Here is a 17,736-nt window from a genome sequence, read left to right on the forward strand (position 1 = left end):
TCATCACTCGCCACCAGAGAAATGCAAATCAAAACCACAATGAGATACCATCTCACACCAGTTAGAATGGCAATCATTAAAAAGTCAGGAAACAACAGGTGCTGGAGAGGATGTGGAGAAATAGGAACACTTTTACACTGTTGGTGGGATTGTAAACTAGTTCAACCATTATGGAAAACAGTATGGCGATTCCTCAAGGATCTAGAACTAGATGTACCATATGACCCAGCCATCCCAATACTGGGTATATACCCAAAGGATTATAAATCATGCTACTATAAAGACACATGCACACGTATGTTTATTGCGGCACTATTCACAATAGCAAAGACTTGGAATCAACCCAAATGTCCATCTGTGACAGACTGGATTAAGAAAATGTGGCACACATACACCATGGAATATTATGCAGCCATAAAAAAGGATGAGTTTGCGTCCTTTGTAGGGACATGGATGCAGCTGGAAACCATCATTCTTAGCAAACTATCACAAGAACAGAAAACCAAACACCGCATGTTCTCACTCATAGGTGGGAACTGAACAATGACATCACTTGGACTCAGGAAGGGGATCATCACACATCGGGGCCTATCATGGGGAGGGGGGAGGGGGGAGGGATTGCACTGGGAGTTATACCTGATATAAATGATGTATTGATGGGTGCTGACGAGTTGATGGGTGCAGCACACCAACATGGCACAAGTATACATATGTAACAAACCTGCACATTATGCACATGTACCCTAGTACTTAAAGTATAATAAAAAAAAAAATATATATATATATATATAAAGAAAAGAGTAGAATAGACAGGGGGAATGGAAAGCACAAAGGCTGTGAGATGAAAGTTTTTTGTGCTTTCAAATAATGGAAATTAGGTAAGCATGGCTAGACTGCTGTGAAAAGGGCAGGAAAAGGTAAGGGAGGAGATGAGATTGCATGGGACTTTGCAGACTGTTCTGTGAACTTTGGTTTTGTTCTAGGGAAGGTGAAAAGCCACTGCAAGACTCTAAGCACAGAAGCTTATGATGGCCTAGAATAAGCCAGGAGTGGTAGAGGTGGTGGGAGGAAGGTTAGATTCTGGATTTATTTTGCAGGTAGAACACTTAACTGGATGCTGACTGAATAAACATTTTAACACAAATCTTTCCATTTTAATCGGTTACATGACATCCTAAAACATTGACTTTGAGCAAATCATTCCACTCTGTGTGCATCTTCCTGTAACAATTGGGAAGTTCATGACACTTGCAAACGTAATATGGTACTTTTTAAGTTTAACATATTTTTAGGTGCTACCATGGATGCTCTTCTTTTGTGACATGGGGATGAAAACACTGGGATTGTTTTGTACACAGGACCTGTTCCTTTGAGATTTACGAAGCCCCGCCTGTTTAGAAAGATTGTTAACACATCCCACCACTACTCACATAGCAGTTAGAGGCACACAATACACACAGAGCTCACCACATGCTCTTGGCATTGAGGTTTCCTGCTTTTGTCTAAATATGTTTCTTAAATACTCACAGGATCCCTGGAAGGTAACTGACTCACAGAAAGAACGAGGCAATGAGACATGAAAGGCTGGCCTACGGTCACAGAAATCTCGGTAGGAAATGGTTTTAGTCTCATGTTCAATACTATCCTTAGTCACCCAGCAGCTCTTTTCGTAAAATGCTCCACAAAAATGTTCATGGAGAGGGCCAGATGGATTCATCAAAACTGACATTTTTGGGTTTAAAAGTAACAGAGACAGTTTACACATTCCAGAAAATGAGGGGGCATTGGACTTGACAATTGTGAAATGCTTTTCTGGTGCCATTTGCTTTCTATGCAATTAGAAATTGTTTTTATTGTTGCAAGTGAGATTTACAATATGTACTTCTGAATACAGTTTCAAAAAATTATGCAGGCCTGAACGCAATTTAGAGCTCATGTTAGCAAACTGGAACATGGATTTTTTCACTGGTTGGTTAACTGCTTCTACCCCTTCTGTGAAAGCTTCTCAGTAGAATATATTCAGTAATACCCTTCTCCAAACTACAAATTAATTAAAATTTGTGCTCAATTTCTTCCTCCCATCTGCCTTTTCTGCGTCTCATCTTCATTTATAGCATTCTTTTGGGATTTCTAGGTTGCCATCATTTCAGGAAACAGCCCCAAGACACATGCACGAAATGTCTTCCCTTGGTACATTGGATGGTTAAAAGAGGAGTCTAGAAAAATTAATCCTGAACCCTAAAGAATAAATCTTAAGTGGTGGATACATGGGTTGAATAGTGTACCCCAAAATTCACATCCACCTGAAACTTCAGAAAGTGGCCATATTTGGAAATAAGGTCTTCATGGGTGTAATCAGTTAAGGATCTTAAGATAAATTCATCCTGAATTATAAGTGGTCCTTAAAGCCAATCACTGGTATCCTTACAAGAAGGTGAAGGGAGACAGAATAAAGCCATCTGAAAAGGGTCAGAAATTGGAGTGATGCTGCCACAAACCAAACAACACCTAGAGCCATCAGAAGCTGGAAAAGGCAAGGAATGATTCTTCCCTAGAGCCTTCAGAGGGAGGATAGCCATACCAGCACCTTGATTTGGAACTCCTACCTTCCAGAACTGTGAAAGAATACATGTCTGTAGTTTTAAGTCAATACGACTATAGTAATACATTATGGAGGCCCTACAACATTAATACAGAGGGATTTAAAGCATGATGGCACTTGCAGAAGAAAGAAAGATATGGGCAGGTGACTTTCACTGAACCCATCAAATCACACCAGGGTGTGCAGAATGACTCAGATGCCTATATTCAAAGACACACAGTTCTGGTTAATGGTACAGTTTCTGTTGGCAGCAGAATGTCTGGGCTGAGTCCTAGCCCACCACTTCCTAACTGTGAGGCTTTGGCAAATAACATCTGTATTCTCTAGTTTCTTCATCTGTAAAATGGCGTTAATACCATACCTCCCTTAAAGAGACATTGTGGTAATTAAATGAGAGATCGCATGTTAAACTCAGAACAATGACTGGCACATAGCAGTCAATTAGATACATATATTTTTTTAAGTAAAAGAGCCCATACCCAGGTACAGTGGCTCATGCCTATAATCTCAGCACTTTGGAAGGCTGAGGGAGATGGATCACCTGGGATCAAGAGTTTGAGACTAGCCTAGCCAACATAGAGAAACCCCATCTCTGCTAAAAACACAAAAATTAACTGGGCATGGTCGCGCACACCTGTAGTCTCAGCTACTTGGGAGGCTGAGGCAGGAGAATCGCTTGCACCTGGGAGGCAGAGGTTGCAGTGAGCCAAGATCGCACCACTACACTCCAGCCTGGATGACAGAGCAAGACGCCATCTCAAAAAAAAAACAAAAAAATTACAGGCCCTGACCTTTCCAATTACTCCAATTACTAATTTTGATCTCTAAAATCATCTTGTTTGAAATGTAACATTGTTTATTAGATACATATCCTTTTGTCTTAAAATTAAAAAGTAGAATCATACTCTATGTTCCCTTCAAAGCATGACCACTAAAGGAAAACAAATAAGGGAGACATTCCCTGAGAGCCGAATCGAGAAACTCTAGATTAGCTAAGTAAGGCCTCTTGCCTCCCAGCTGTTTGTCTATTACACTACAGGTTAGTTTTCAATGCAAGCATTAGTTCAAATTCAGGTGGATACAGAGAGTTTCAACTCTGTAATGTTTAATCTATTAAAAAAAAGTGAAGCAAACATAAGTGTTAATACTTAATAGAATATGTGCCTGTTATATATTCCTGTCTGTCAGAAGTATTTTTTACATAATTACTTGAAACAATGATCTAAGTGAAATTTCAAAAACAACAATGAAAACATGTGAACCAACATGAATCAGGATATGAATCAGGATGTGAATACAACACAAACTTTAAGGTCAAAGTTTCAGTTAGGCAGTAAGAAAACAGATCATGGAAACAGGTTGGCAGAAAGAAGCAGGCAAAAGAAAAAAGAGCCTCTATCAGTGCCAAGACCACCTTAGATTTCCCAGTGAAAAAAATTGCCATGAACACCTTTCTTGAATGCAGATTATTCATAGAATGGGGACTTTTAAAGATAGAATTGGCCGGGTACAGTGGCTCACGCCTGTAATCCCAGCACTTTGGGAGGCTGAGGTGGGCGGATCACCAGAGGTCAGAAGTTCAAGACCAGCCTGTCCAACATGGCGAAACACCATCTCTACTAAAACTACCAAAAAAAAAAAAAAAGGAACCAGGTGTAGTGGCATGTGCCCGTAATCCCAGCTACGGGGGAGGCTGAAGCACGAGAATCGCTTGAACCTGGGAGGTGGAGGTTGCAGTCAGCTGAGATCATACCACTACACTGCAGCCTGGGTGACAGTGAGACTGCATCTCAAAAAAGTAGAATCAGGAAAGAGATGGACTACAGGGTCCTGTTTTCAGAGAATATGTCTTGTTCACTCAGGCAGTTCTTAGGGCATACTTGGTCCTATGTAAATGTTCCTTGAGTTGAAATGATGAGTACCTTTGAGCACGGACAGCAAAGTGAGACACAGACATGGGGCCTAATGATGTTGACTGTAACCAATGCTTCACCACTTTGTTCAAAAGGAACTTTTCATATCTGCTTATTCTACAGTGAGGGTAGGCTGGCTGCTGTTGGAGTTTGGTAGCAGGATGGCACAAGTCCCATTGCTGGCTCATAGGTCTTTAAAGCAATCTCCTGCTCCCGGTTCCCACACTTGGGATCACACTGAGCAGTTGTTTGGGTTCCTGCTGTCACTTCTCAGAGTAACAGTTCTGCAGAATCAACAGTAGTGAGAGGCACAGGCTCTGGGAATAGTGCCTGACTCCAGCCAGGGCTCTGACTGGCATAAATCCCTTTGTGCCATATCCTGTTAAGCATAACTTATAAGTGATGCTGGTGAAATGGCTCCAGAGCCCAGATGGGATATCTGTAGCCATCAGAAACCTTCATTTCCAGGACACAGCCAACTGGGGGATGGCCCTGGGCCTGACAGCATGGATAATTCTTTACTCAGCAAGCTTAACCAAGTGAAGTCCATGCATATACTGATAATCAGCCTCTCTCTGCCCTTCAGGGGGAAAGACAAGTATTTCCCCTCTCTTCATTACGACTGTATTTCAGGTGTAAAGCTGCCCTGGTGGTCACTTGGGTCTTAGTTCACTGCATGAAATTCTGGGCCAAGAAATACAGGATTAGGAACCTTTTATCCTGCTGTCAGAGCCACTTTCAGATGTCCAGGATCTGAGAATCTATAGGAAGATGGACAACATCAGGGCATCATATTTCTTCAGTCTTGTACAGAGCAGGACCTGGGAAGCTGATTTTCTCCATGAATCTCCCAATGTATCATGCAGAATTCAGAGATGCTACTCCCAGGATAGAACAGGAGCAGAAGGGAGAGAAAAGAATTTCCCTCACGTGGTAGGGAGTGGCTGATGTTCACTGCCTCAATAGTTTTCATGGCTTCCTTATCTTACCTGGCCATTTCCTAAAAGTTGGAAGATTTGATTTGCCTTCAGATTTCTGGATCCCCAAGAATTCAGAGTAAGATATATGACCAGACCTCCCTCCTAGACAGACGGCTAGAGCAAACTTCTTTGGAGTGATTGATGATTCAATGGCACTTCTGCCTGGGCCAACACTGAGACTGGGGGATCTGAAGCTGTAGAGCCATCCTTGTAAGCAGAGAGATTTTACTCTTTGTGAGTCAGGTTTGTAACCAGCTCAGAGCACCCTTCCACAAGACTACCTCAGGGCCATCTGCTTTCTGTTGGATGTGCAAACTCACATCCACACACTTGTCTCCTGCTTTGCCATGGTTGGGATGGAATGACACATTTCTCTCTCTCTCACAGAGCTCTGTAACAGAAAGCATCTCCCTTCAAGTCACTTCAGTCCCGCCCCTTGAGCTCAGAAAAGTGAGGATGGCTTGTCAAGGCTGAAAAATTTTTATTCCTGTACATCTTCACCATACTATGATGAGTTAGTTACAGCTAGTTTATCTGTTTACTAAAGCAAATTCAGTGATCCTAGGGAGGGTGTACTTTTAACTATAAAAGTTGAGCAGAATCCAGTGTGTATTTCAAATGTGCATCTTATACCTGACCCCTGTTCTTAAATCAGATTGCCTTTGCCCAAGGTATTGACATGTTGGTTCTCACTTGTGTGTCTACTGGACTACGTGTGAGCTTCCCCCTGTGCTATATTCTTTGTGAGATCAGGGACAAGAGGTACTGGTTTATTTATATAATATTATGCCTAATACATCTTAGCACTCAAATACATGATGGATAAAGAATAAATGCATTACAGAATAAAGTAACGGCCTCATAACCCTAGGTTGAAATACAGAGTTTGACTGCTGTTTGCTTTTTTGTTTTGTTTTCCAGTTTTGTTTTTGGTTTTGTTTTGTTTCAATATGGGATCCTAGGGCAAAACTGCACCAAACTGGAAGTTCTTTAAGTTTGGGAGGAAAAAAGCCTGTAGAACTGAAGCCTGTCAGAACTGAAAACTACAGCCAGAATTTGCCTGCCAGAAGCTGAATCAAAGCTGTTCCCCTGCTCTGCCCTCCTCCTGAGAAGACATCCAAAAATAATTCCTCTGTGAGGGTCCCTCAGTGCCCCAGATGCTCTTACAGCTGTACTTCATCAAAACACCATGACCAGTTATGACGCTTTTTCCCAAGAAGCAAGGCTTATTTCTATAACCTTTCTTCAAATGCCAGGGGAACATACTCCTCTAACCTCAACTTCAGAGTTTTCTGCATCACCATCTATGTGGCCCCAGCCTGGGGCCTTTATTAGACCTTGGCATGTTTTGGTAACTTTAGTGAGAAGATTCTCTGACCAGAGAAATCTTGAGTTGGTCAAGCCCCTCTATGAGAAAGGGACTCTCTGGCACACGTGCACGGGCACAGGAGCCAGATGAATGCAGACTTGGGCCAGTTGTTCTCCAAATGTACAGCTGGCTGATGGCCCCAGTTTGTTTGCCAGGATCGGAACAGGGCAGTTTGTATGAGACACAGAGGAGGTTCGACTCCTCAGCATGGGGGAGCAGGTTAATTACGTTCTGAACCCCACCCAATGGTATGTAGCTTGCTCCTAGCACATGTGTGGGCAAGAAAATTAGACAAGCCGACAATCACCTGAGGTTCACAGGCTAGCCCTCCGGGCAATTTGACATAGGTGATAACTGACGTGGATGAAAACACAGCCTCTGGAGGGAGATAGAAAGGGGAAAACCGTGACAGAAGTAGAAATGGGTGAGTGGAAGAGGGAAGTGAAGGAACAAGGAGCAGAGAGAAAAAGAAAAGTAATTCTCAGTACTGTTCAACCTGCTTTTCTGGTCCTTTCCCTTACCTGCATTACAGGTTCTAAGGGCATTCCCCACCTAGAAATGCCCCTGAGGAACTAACTACCAATTTACACTAAGGCTTATTCTGTTCACTCCCATCATTCAACATCTACGTCAACCCATGGGTGAGCCACATTCTCTCCCCAGTATTCATGATAGATACTTCAGATGTGCTGTCCTCTATCATAGCACTTCCACATGCTTTACATCATTGCATCCTCACAACCATCTTGTGGAACATACAGAACAAACATTGTCTCCATTGTAAAGATGAAGAAACTGGAATTTAGAGATGCATGTTCTCCTCCAAGATCACATAGTAGTGGCAGAGTGAGTAATAAAAGCCAGGTTTCTCGGACCAACTTGGACCAGTCTGCATGATGTTTATAGAGAGAGAGGGGAGCCCATTTGAATCTGTGCAGGAATCCCCCAGAGATTATTAGAGTACTTGAGATGTGGTAATCCATTGCTGTCATTTATCTTATTTATTTGGCTTAGGCCACGAAGGTACCTGCTAAATCACTTGTCACCTTGGAAAAGTGAGAACAAGGTATAGCAGACATCTCTTCTCTCGCCTTCACCTCACCTTCTGACACTGGTGGCTATATTAGTGGAGCTACACTCGTGCCTTCAATTATTCAAAGAGCCTAGAAAAGTACATTTCTTTGTCAAGGTCTTGGGTCAAGGTAGGATGAGGGTATTCCAAATGGATATGTTGAGGCTACATCTAAAATAAAAAATCCCAAGTATGGGAGGCCAGGGAGCGATCATGTCTAGAGGGAGGGTAAATGCCTCGGTAGAACCTCAGTGTTCTGCCTCTGATCTGTGAGTAGCTATATTGAAGAGAGGACCAGAGCACTTTCTAGTTTTTCCCCCTCTCCCATCCCCAGGGCCTTGGGCATACATTCACGGACTATTAAACTTTTATATTTAATTATATTATTTACTACTTACTTCCGTGTGTGAATATTAAATATCCTACAGAAGTGGAACCAAAGAAACAGTTTCAATGACATGCTCAGGTGCATTCAGCATATTCAGTGGTATTGCAGATATGAATTTTTGTTCTTATAGAAACTATACTATGTTACTTATATTATACATTCTTCCCAATGATGCCAAAAGGAATTGAACACCAGGCTCTAGGCCATATCTATCCGTACCCTGCTGCCTCAGGAGTTACGGCACAAAGAGCTCTCACTGGAGTCAGATTAAGTGGACTTCCACTAGTTATGTGACCATGGGCCTAGCATGGCAGCCTGTGGACTCCAGCTTTATCATCTTTAAAATGATTGGACTGAATTTCAAAGACTCCCTTCCAGCTTTAACATTCGATTATCTCATTGTTCCTTGGCCCTCCACTCCCACCTGTCTACAGAGCACAGCAAGTAATAAGCCTCCTTTCCACATAACCACTCAGCTCCCTCACTCCATGGGCAGCTTGACCCCCAGTGCTTCAGTGGACCAAGAGAAAGTTGATTCTGGGAGATGCATCACCTGCCTCCCCATCCCTGCTCCCTTCTTGCCCTCCACTTCTCCCATCCACACCTGTCTTTAGGCCTCAGCTTCCTGGGTCACAGCAGGGAAACGCCCACCCACCAGCTGGGTTGATTTTATTTCAGAGAAGAGAGAACAGCTGGGTGATTTTAAAGATGGAACTTAAGATCCACTTAACTAGTCAACTCCAGTTGTCAGGGCCCCGAAGCTGCATTTAAGGACAGGAGTTGTGGATGTGACGGGAAAGCAAAGAGACCCAGATGCTTTGTCCTCCCCTAGCAGGAGAGGCTGTATACTTTATGAGATTTTCCCAAAGAACTTCTGCTGGGTTGCTTTGGTTTTATTCTTCTGTTTATAAAAGGTATTCACTAGTGTCGGGTCTTTTGAGTCTATTTGCTTAGAAAAGAAAGAGGGTCAGCAAGTTAACAAATTAAACATATTCCCCCTGGTCAGGCCAGCAAAAGCTAATTTTACATGGTCTCAGCCTAAGCCATCCCCAGATCCTGATATGTATCTAAATGATGGAAAGCCCTGTTCAAATTCATAAAATATCGTACAGCAGAGTAAAACAGATCTAATAGATCTATTTCTCATTAAAAAGGTCAATGCCAGGAACATCTGATGCAATATAACTGTCTGATTCAATTTAGCTGGCCAAGCCTGACTAATCCTATCTTCAAATTGGGGTGAATTCATTTCCCCTGAAAAAAATAATTTCCCCACAAAGTGGCATATGATATACTCCGAACCTATATTGTTACAAGGCATTACTACAATATTGATCAAAACCAACCAATCCACTAAACCGAAACTGAGAAAAAGTTCCATGCCATAAATTGGTATTTAAGAGCCATAAGCAATGAAATCTAAATCCTATTAGGAGCAGCATAGTATCTTCGGCCTAAGAGCAGATTCTGAACACTTGGAAGCAAGCCTGTTCACAGGTCACCTATTCTGAATCCACAGCTGCTATCAGGAAAGAGAATCTGATTTTTCAAATTTTCTTAGGAATCAATAGATTAAGACAAACAATACTATCCAACACAAAGACCACTAGACCCTGAATTAGAACCAGGGTCTATTTTCAGTTCTATCTCTTGCTCACTGTGTGACCCTGGGAAAAAAACTCCTTCCCCTCTCAGGACCCTATTTACTTCTTCTATCATGCGAGGGTTTTAAACTTGTCTTTTTGATTGCAGGACCCTATTTACTTCTTCTGTCATGCAAGGGTTTTAAACTTGTCTTTTTGATTGCATCCAGCAGTATTACTTTCTGTTTGACTCTAAATGAATGTTAATTATGTAGACAGACATTTAATATGGGTCCTAAGCATTTAGGACTCTAGTCACAAAGTCACACACACACACTTACCTTGTTAACCCCGAAGTCATCTTTGATGGTCTCTCATTTTAGAGTGCTGCCTTCAGAAATGTGCATATTTCTCCTTATAGCCATTTCTATGTGTAATTCTTAGTGTTTTTCTTGGTAAACTATTATAATACCCCATAGAGGAGTTCCTGTGTTCCTTGAATATCTCCATTTCTCCTTTTGGACATAGATAGATTTACATGTCTCTACCCTCTTGGAATTAGGCATGCTCTTATGGCATCCTTTAGCCAATGAAATGTGCAAAGTGACAACAGAGCTGGCCCATCATTTTCTGCAATTTCTTCCTCTGCCGCTGCTACTGACAATATCAGAGACCGTGGCTGCTCCATTTCCCTGGGTGTAGGTGCAGATACATCAAAGCAGAGCCCCCAGCCAACCAATAGGGCGCATGAGTGTTAAGCAAACGTGTGTTTGATGAGGCCACTGAGATTTGATTGATACAACTCCGCTTCAAAACGACTATCACTTGGGTGGGCTGTTAGACGAAGTAGAGTAAGGTATAGGCAAGAAGTGTATAGTCCACCTATTTACAACAGAAATCCTGGGTTGTTAAGGGATTCTGTTATAAAATTGTTGTATACGTGTTCACCCAATAGTAACATCGACAAAACCTTTGGGTATTGCAAAATGAAGTATCAGAGACCGATCAGACACTCTAGGTTGATTCAGGAAAGAACAACAATTACAGAGAAACTGAGTGATAAAGCCACAGTCGCTGAGTCATAGGAGTGGCTTTAGGTACAAAGAAATTGATGCTAAGATGCTTAAGAGGCAAATTATAGAGGGATGCCCAGTCTGAATGCTCAGGGCAAAAAGTCCCCCCGTGGGTTTGCTTCACTGTTACATTCTGTCTGTTTTACAGCTGTGCTATGCCTTAGTAATGTGGTCATAATTTTGGGTTTGTTTCTGTCAGCTTTAGCCCACTGAGCAGTCTTGGGAAGCAACCATGCACAAAATCAGCTAAAAGGGGGCAAGTCACACTCATCAGAAGATATGTTCTGGATTACTAACCTAAATATTTTTATCCTTACTCTGTGTTTCATAACAATGCAACAGCATTAATTTTCCCCACCAGTGTAAACATTATTAATTGCTGTAAGTTAAGCCAAGAAACACCATTAATTCCTAAAGTCAAAACAGAGGGAGCAACAAGCAGTAGAGTCGCTGCCTTCCTTACCAAAGTCAGAGCCAAGGACGAGAGTGATGAAAGGTGTGGGGTGTGTCTGTCAGCAGCTTCCTAGCTCCCATCTTTCAGCATCCAGGCCCACTTCATATTTGCCAACCTATGGATCCCTGAGAACCATAATCAGGATTATGTTACAGGCTGTGGGAGGAAAAAACTGAGGGCAGGTGTATAACTGACATTTTTGCATCAGACAAATGTAATTAGTACCATGTTCCACAGCCTGCAAAATAAGGTCATATTATCTGAATTGCAGATTTCCCCACCTGCTTCCAGCACAGCCTTGAAGATGTGACTCTGCTACTGCCATAGATTTTTCCTTTGCTAAAGAGCTGTTCTGTGAACGAGATAATGAGGCCACTACTAGGGCTGTGGATTGAAAACTTGGCTGCCTATTAGAATTACCCGAGGAGCTTTTGAAAGCCTGGCTGCCCAGGCCACACCCAGACCAATTGCCTCAGCATTTACAGGAGGGTGACCCAGGCATCACTGACTGTTTATGTTGCTTAATCTCCCCAACTAGGTGACTTTAAATGAACATGAAAATCTTTTTCTGGGTCTTCTCCCTGTAGATTCTTATTTAATTGGTACAGGTAGCAACCTAAGCATCAGGAATTTCTAAAAGCTCTCCAGGTGATTCCAATGTGCAATCACATTTAAAAACGACTCCTATAGAGAATGGAGCCATAAAGAAAAGTCAGAAGTGCTATCTTTCTGACCCTTGCATCCTGAAGATAAAAGGCCCTTGGAGTGCTTATAAAAGTAAAGTGTTTAGATTAAGTCATTGAATTTATTCATTCCAAACTTTTCACAGCCTATGAGCATGAGTCAAACACTAGGCCCAGAAGATACAAAATACAAAAGAACAAAACAAGCCAGGCATGGCAGTTTATGCCTGTAATTCCAACACTTTGTGAGGTCAAAGCAAGAGGATCACTCGAGCCCAGGAGATCAAGACCAGCGTGGGCAACATAGGGAGACCCTGTCTCTACAAAAAATAAAAAATAGTTGGGTAGGGTGGCACATGCCTGTGGTCTCAGCTATTCGGCAGGCTGAGGTGGGAAGACTGAGCCTGGGAGGTCGAGGCTGCAGTGAGCCATGACTGTGCCACTGCACTCCAAAGAGAAAAAAAAAAAAAGAAAAAGTAAGAAAAGAAAACACCAAAACCCTGAAGCTCAAATCCAGCTCAAGTGTTAGAATAATGTACAATAGATGTGATGAAACAACTAGAATATGCATACATTTCTGGGGGATAGGAGGATGTAAAATACATAAAATGGAACAGCCACTTCGGACAACAGTTTGGCATCCACTTAAACATAAACCGACCACATGATATAGCAACTGCACTCTTAGGTATTTACTCAAAAGAATAAAAATATAGATCAATACTTGTTGTAACTTATTATTGGATATAAATTTATGGCAGCCTTATTTTTAATCACTAAAAACTGGAAACTACCAGAATGTATTAGTTTAGTTTTCTATTGCTATACAAGTTAACAAAAATATAGTGGCTTTTAAAAATGCACATTTATTATCCAAAGTCTGGTCATGGCTTAGCTGCATCAGTTCTCCAAGTGTTAGCTAGGCGGCAATCTCATTTGGAGGCTTGACTGGGGAAGAATTTGATTCCAGGATTACTTAGACAATTGGCAGAATTTATTGTCTTGCTTCTGTATGGTTGAGGACACTAGTTTTTCTCTGTCTGTTAGCTGAAGACTGCCTTTAGCTCCTAGAGACCACCCTTAGCTCTTTACCAAATGGACTTCCTCTACTTTATCAGCACAGCAAAGAGTGTGTAAAATGAGTCTGCTGGTAAAACAGTCTTATGGGGGGGGCGGAGCAAGATGGCCGAATAGGAACAGCTCCAGTCTCCAACTCCCAGCGCGAGCGACACAGAAGACCGGTGATTTCTGCATTTTCAACTGAGGTACTGGGGTCATCTCTCTAGGGAGTGCCGGACAATCGGTGCAGGTCAGCTGCTGCAGCCTGACCAGCGTGAGCTGAAGCAGGGCGAGGCATCACCTCACCTGGAAGCGCAAGGGGGAAGGAAATCCCTTTTCCTAGCCAGGGGACTGAGACACACAACACCTGGAAAATCGGGTAACTCCCACCCCAATACTGCGCTTTAAGGAAACAGGCACACCAGGAGAATATATCCCACACCTGGCCGGGAGGGTCCCACGCCCACGGAGCCTCCCTCACTGCTAACACAGCCGTCTGCGGCGATCTATCCGCAAGGCAGCAGCGAGGCTGGGGGAGGGGCGCCCGCCATTGCTGAGGCTTAAGTAGGTAAACAAAGCCGCTGGGAAGCTCGAACTGGGTGGAGCTCACAGTAGCTCAAGGAAGCCTGCCTGTCTCTGTAGACTCTACCTCTGCGGACAGCGCACAGCTGCAGTCCATTAGGGGAAAGAGCGGGGCCGCTGCAGACCCGAACGACTCTGTCTGACAGCTTTGGGGAGAGCCGTGGATCTCCTAACGCGGAGGTTGAGATCTGAGAACGGACAGACTGCCTGCTCAGGTGGGTCCCTGACCCCTGAGTAGCCTAGCTGGGAGACATCCCCCACTAGGGGCAGTCTGATACCCCACACCTCACAGGGTGGCATCACCCCTGAGAGGAAACTTCCAAAGAAAGAATCAGACAGGTACACTCGCTGTTCAGCAATATTCTATCTTCGGCAACCTCTGCTGCTGATACCCAGGCAAACAGGGTCTGGAGTGGACCTCAAGCAATCTCTAACAGACCAACAGACACTCCTTCTGACTGTCAGACGGAAAACTATCAAACAGGAAGGACACCTATACCAAAACCCCATCAGTACGTCACCATCATCAAAGTCCAGAGACAGATAAAACCACAAAGATGGGGAAGAAGCAGGGCAGAAAAGCTGGAAATTCAAAAAATAAGAGCGCATCTCCCCCTGCAAAGGAGCGCAGCCCATCGCCAGCAACGGATCAAAGCTGGTCAGAGAATGACTTTCACGAGATGAGAGAAGAAGGCTTCAGTCCATCAAACCTCTCAGAGCTAAAGGAGGAATTACGTACCCAGCGCAAAGAAACTAAAAATCTTGAAAAAAAAGTGGAAGAATTGACAGCTAGACTAATTAATGCAGAGAAGATCATAAACGAAATGACAGAGATGAAAACCATGACACGAGAAATACGTGACAAATGCACAAGCTTCGGTAACCGACTCGATCAACTGGAAGAAAGAGTATCAGCGATTGAGGATCAAATGAATGAAATGAAGCGAGAAGAGAAACCAAAAGAAAAAAGAAGAAAAAGAAATGAACAAAGCCTGCAAGAAGTATGGGATTATGTAAAAAGACCAAATCTACGTCTGATTGGGGTGCCTGAAAGTGAGGGGGAAAATGGAACCAAGTTGGAAAACACTCTTCAGGATATCATCCAGGAGAACTTCCCCAACCTAGTAGGGCAGGCCAACATTCAAATTCAGGAAATACAGAGAACGCCACGAAGATACTCCTCCAGAAGAGCAACTCCAAGACACATAATTGCCAGATTCACCAAAGTTGAAATGAAAGAAAAAATCTTAAGGGCAGCCAGAGAGAAAGGTCGGGTTACCCACAAAGGGAAGCCCATCAGAATAACAGCAGACCTCTCGGCAGAAACTCTACAAGCCAGAAGAGAGTGGGGGCCAATATTCAACGTTCTTAAAGAAAAGAATTTTCAACCCAGAATTTCATATCCAGCCAAACTAAGCTTCATCAGTGAAGGAGAAATAAAATTCTTTACAGATAAGCAAATGCTTAGAGATTTTGTCACCACCAGGCCTGCCTTACAAGAGACCCTGAAGGAAGCCCTAAACATGGAAAGGAACAACCGGTACCAGCCATTGCAAAAACATGCCAAAATGTAAAGACCATCGAAGCTAGGAAGAAACTGCATCAACTAACGAGCAAAATAACCAGTTAATATCATAATGACAGGATCAAGTTCACACATAACAATATTAACCTTAAATGTCAATGGACTAAATGCTCCAATTAAAAGACACAGACTGGCAAACTGGATCAAGAGTCAAGACCCATCAGTCTGCTGTATTCAGGAGACCCATCTCACATGCAGAGACATACACAGGCTCAAAATAAAGGGATGGAGGAAGATCTACCAAGCAAATGGAGAACAAAAAAAAGCAGGGGTTGCAATCCTAGTCTCTGATAAAACAGACTTTAAACCATCAAAGATCAAAAGAGACAAAGAAGGCCATTACATAATGGTAAAGGGATCAATTCAACAGGAAGAGCTAACTCTCCTAAATATCTATGCACCCAATACAGGAGCACCCAGATTCATAAAGCAAGTCCTTAGAGACCTACAAAGAGACTTAGACTCCCATACAATAATAATGGGAGACTTCAACACTCCACTGTCAACATTAGACAGATCAACGAGACAGAAAGTTAACAAGGATATCCAGGAATTGAACTCATCTCTGCACCAAGCGGACCTAATAGACATCTATAGAACTCTCCACCCCAAATCAACAGAATATACATTCTTCTCAGCACCACATCGCACTTATTCCAAAATTGACCACATAATTGGAAGTAAAGCACTCCTCAGCAAATGTACAAGAACTGAAATTATAACAAACTGTCTCTCAGACCACAGTGCAATCAAACTAGAACTCAAGACTAAGAAACTCAATCAAAACCGTTCAACTACATGGAAACTGAACAACCTGCTCCTGAATGACTACTGGGTACATAACGAAATGAAAGCAGAAATAAAGATGTTCTTTGAAACCAATGAGAACAAAGATACAACATACCAGAATCTCTGGGACACATTTAAAGCAGTGTGTAGAGGGAAATTTATAGCACTAAATGCCCACAAGAGAAAGCAGGAGAGATCTAAAATTGACACTCTAACATCACAATTAAAAGAACTAGAGAGGCAAGAGCAAACACATTCAAAAGCTAGCAGAAGGCAAGAAATAACTAAGATCAGAGCAGAACTGAAGGAGATAGAGACACAAAAAACCCTCCAAAAAATCAATGAATCCAGGAGTTGGTTTTTTGAAAAGATCAACAAAATTGACAGACCGCTAGCTAGACTAATAAAGAAGAAAAGAGAGAAGAATCAAATAGACGCAATAAAAAATGATAAAGGGGATATCACCACCGACCCCACAGAAATACAAACAACCATCAGAGAATACTATAAATGCCTCTACGCAAATCAACTAGAAAATCTAGAAGAAATGGATAATTTCCTGGACACTTACACTCTCCCAAGACTAAACCAGGAAGAAGTTGAATCCCTGAATAGACCAATAACAGGCTCTGAAATTGAGGCAACAATTAATAGCCTACCCACCAAAAAAGTCCAGGACCAGATGGATTCACAGCTGAATTCTACCAGAGGTACAAGGAGGAGCTGGTACCATTCCTTCTGAAACTATTCAATCAATAGAAAAAGAGGGAATCCTCCCTAACTTTTTATGAGGCCAACATCATCCTGATACCAAAGCCTGGCAGAGACACAACAAAAAAAGAGAATTTTAGACCAATATCCCTGATGAACATCGATGCAAAAATCCTCAATAAAATACTGGCAAACCGGATTCAGCAGCACATCAAAAAGCTTATCCACCATGATCAAGTGGGCTTCATCCCTGGGATGCAAGGCTGGTTCAACATTCGCAAATCAATAAACGTAATCCAGCATATAAACAGAACCAAAGACAAGAACCACATGATTATCTCAATAGATGCAGAAAAGGCTTTTGACAAAATTCAACAGCCCTTTATGCTAAAAACGCTCAATAAATTCGGTATTGATGGAACGTACCTCAAAATAATAAGAGCTATTTACGACAAACCCACAGCTAATATCATACTGAATGGGCAAAAACTGGAAAAATTCCCTTTGAAAACTGGCACAAGACAGGGATGCCCTCTCTCCCCACTCCTATTCAACATAGTGTTGGAAGTTCTGGCTAGGGCAATCAGGCAAGAGAAAGAAATCAAGGGTATCCAGTTAGGAAAAGAAGAGGTCAAATTGTCCCTGTTTGCAGATGACATGATTGTATATTTAGAAAACCCCATCATCTCAGCCCAAAATCTCCTTAAGCTGATAAGCAACTTCAGCAAAGTCTCAGGATACAAAATTAATGTGCAAAAATCACAAGCATTCTTATACACCAGTAACAGAGAAGCAGAGAGCCAAATCAGGAATGAACTTCCATTCACAATTGCTTCAAAGAGAATAAAATACCTAGGAATCCAGCTTACAAGGGATGTAAAGGACCTCTTCAA

Source organism: Trachypithecus francoisi, unplaced genomic scaffold, assembly GCF_009764315.1.
Source record: "Trachypithecus francoisi isolate TF-2019V2 unplaced genomic scaffold, Tfra_2.0 Lachesis_group19, whole genome shotgun sequence".
NCBI lineage: Eukaryota > Metazoa > Chordata > Mammalia > Primates > Cercopithecidae > Trachypithecus > Trachypithecus francoisi.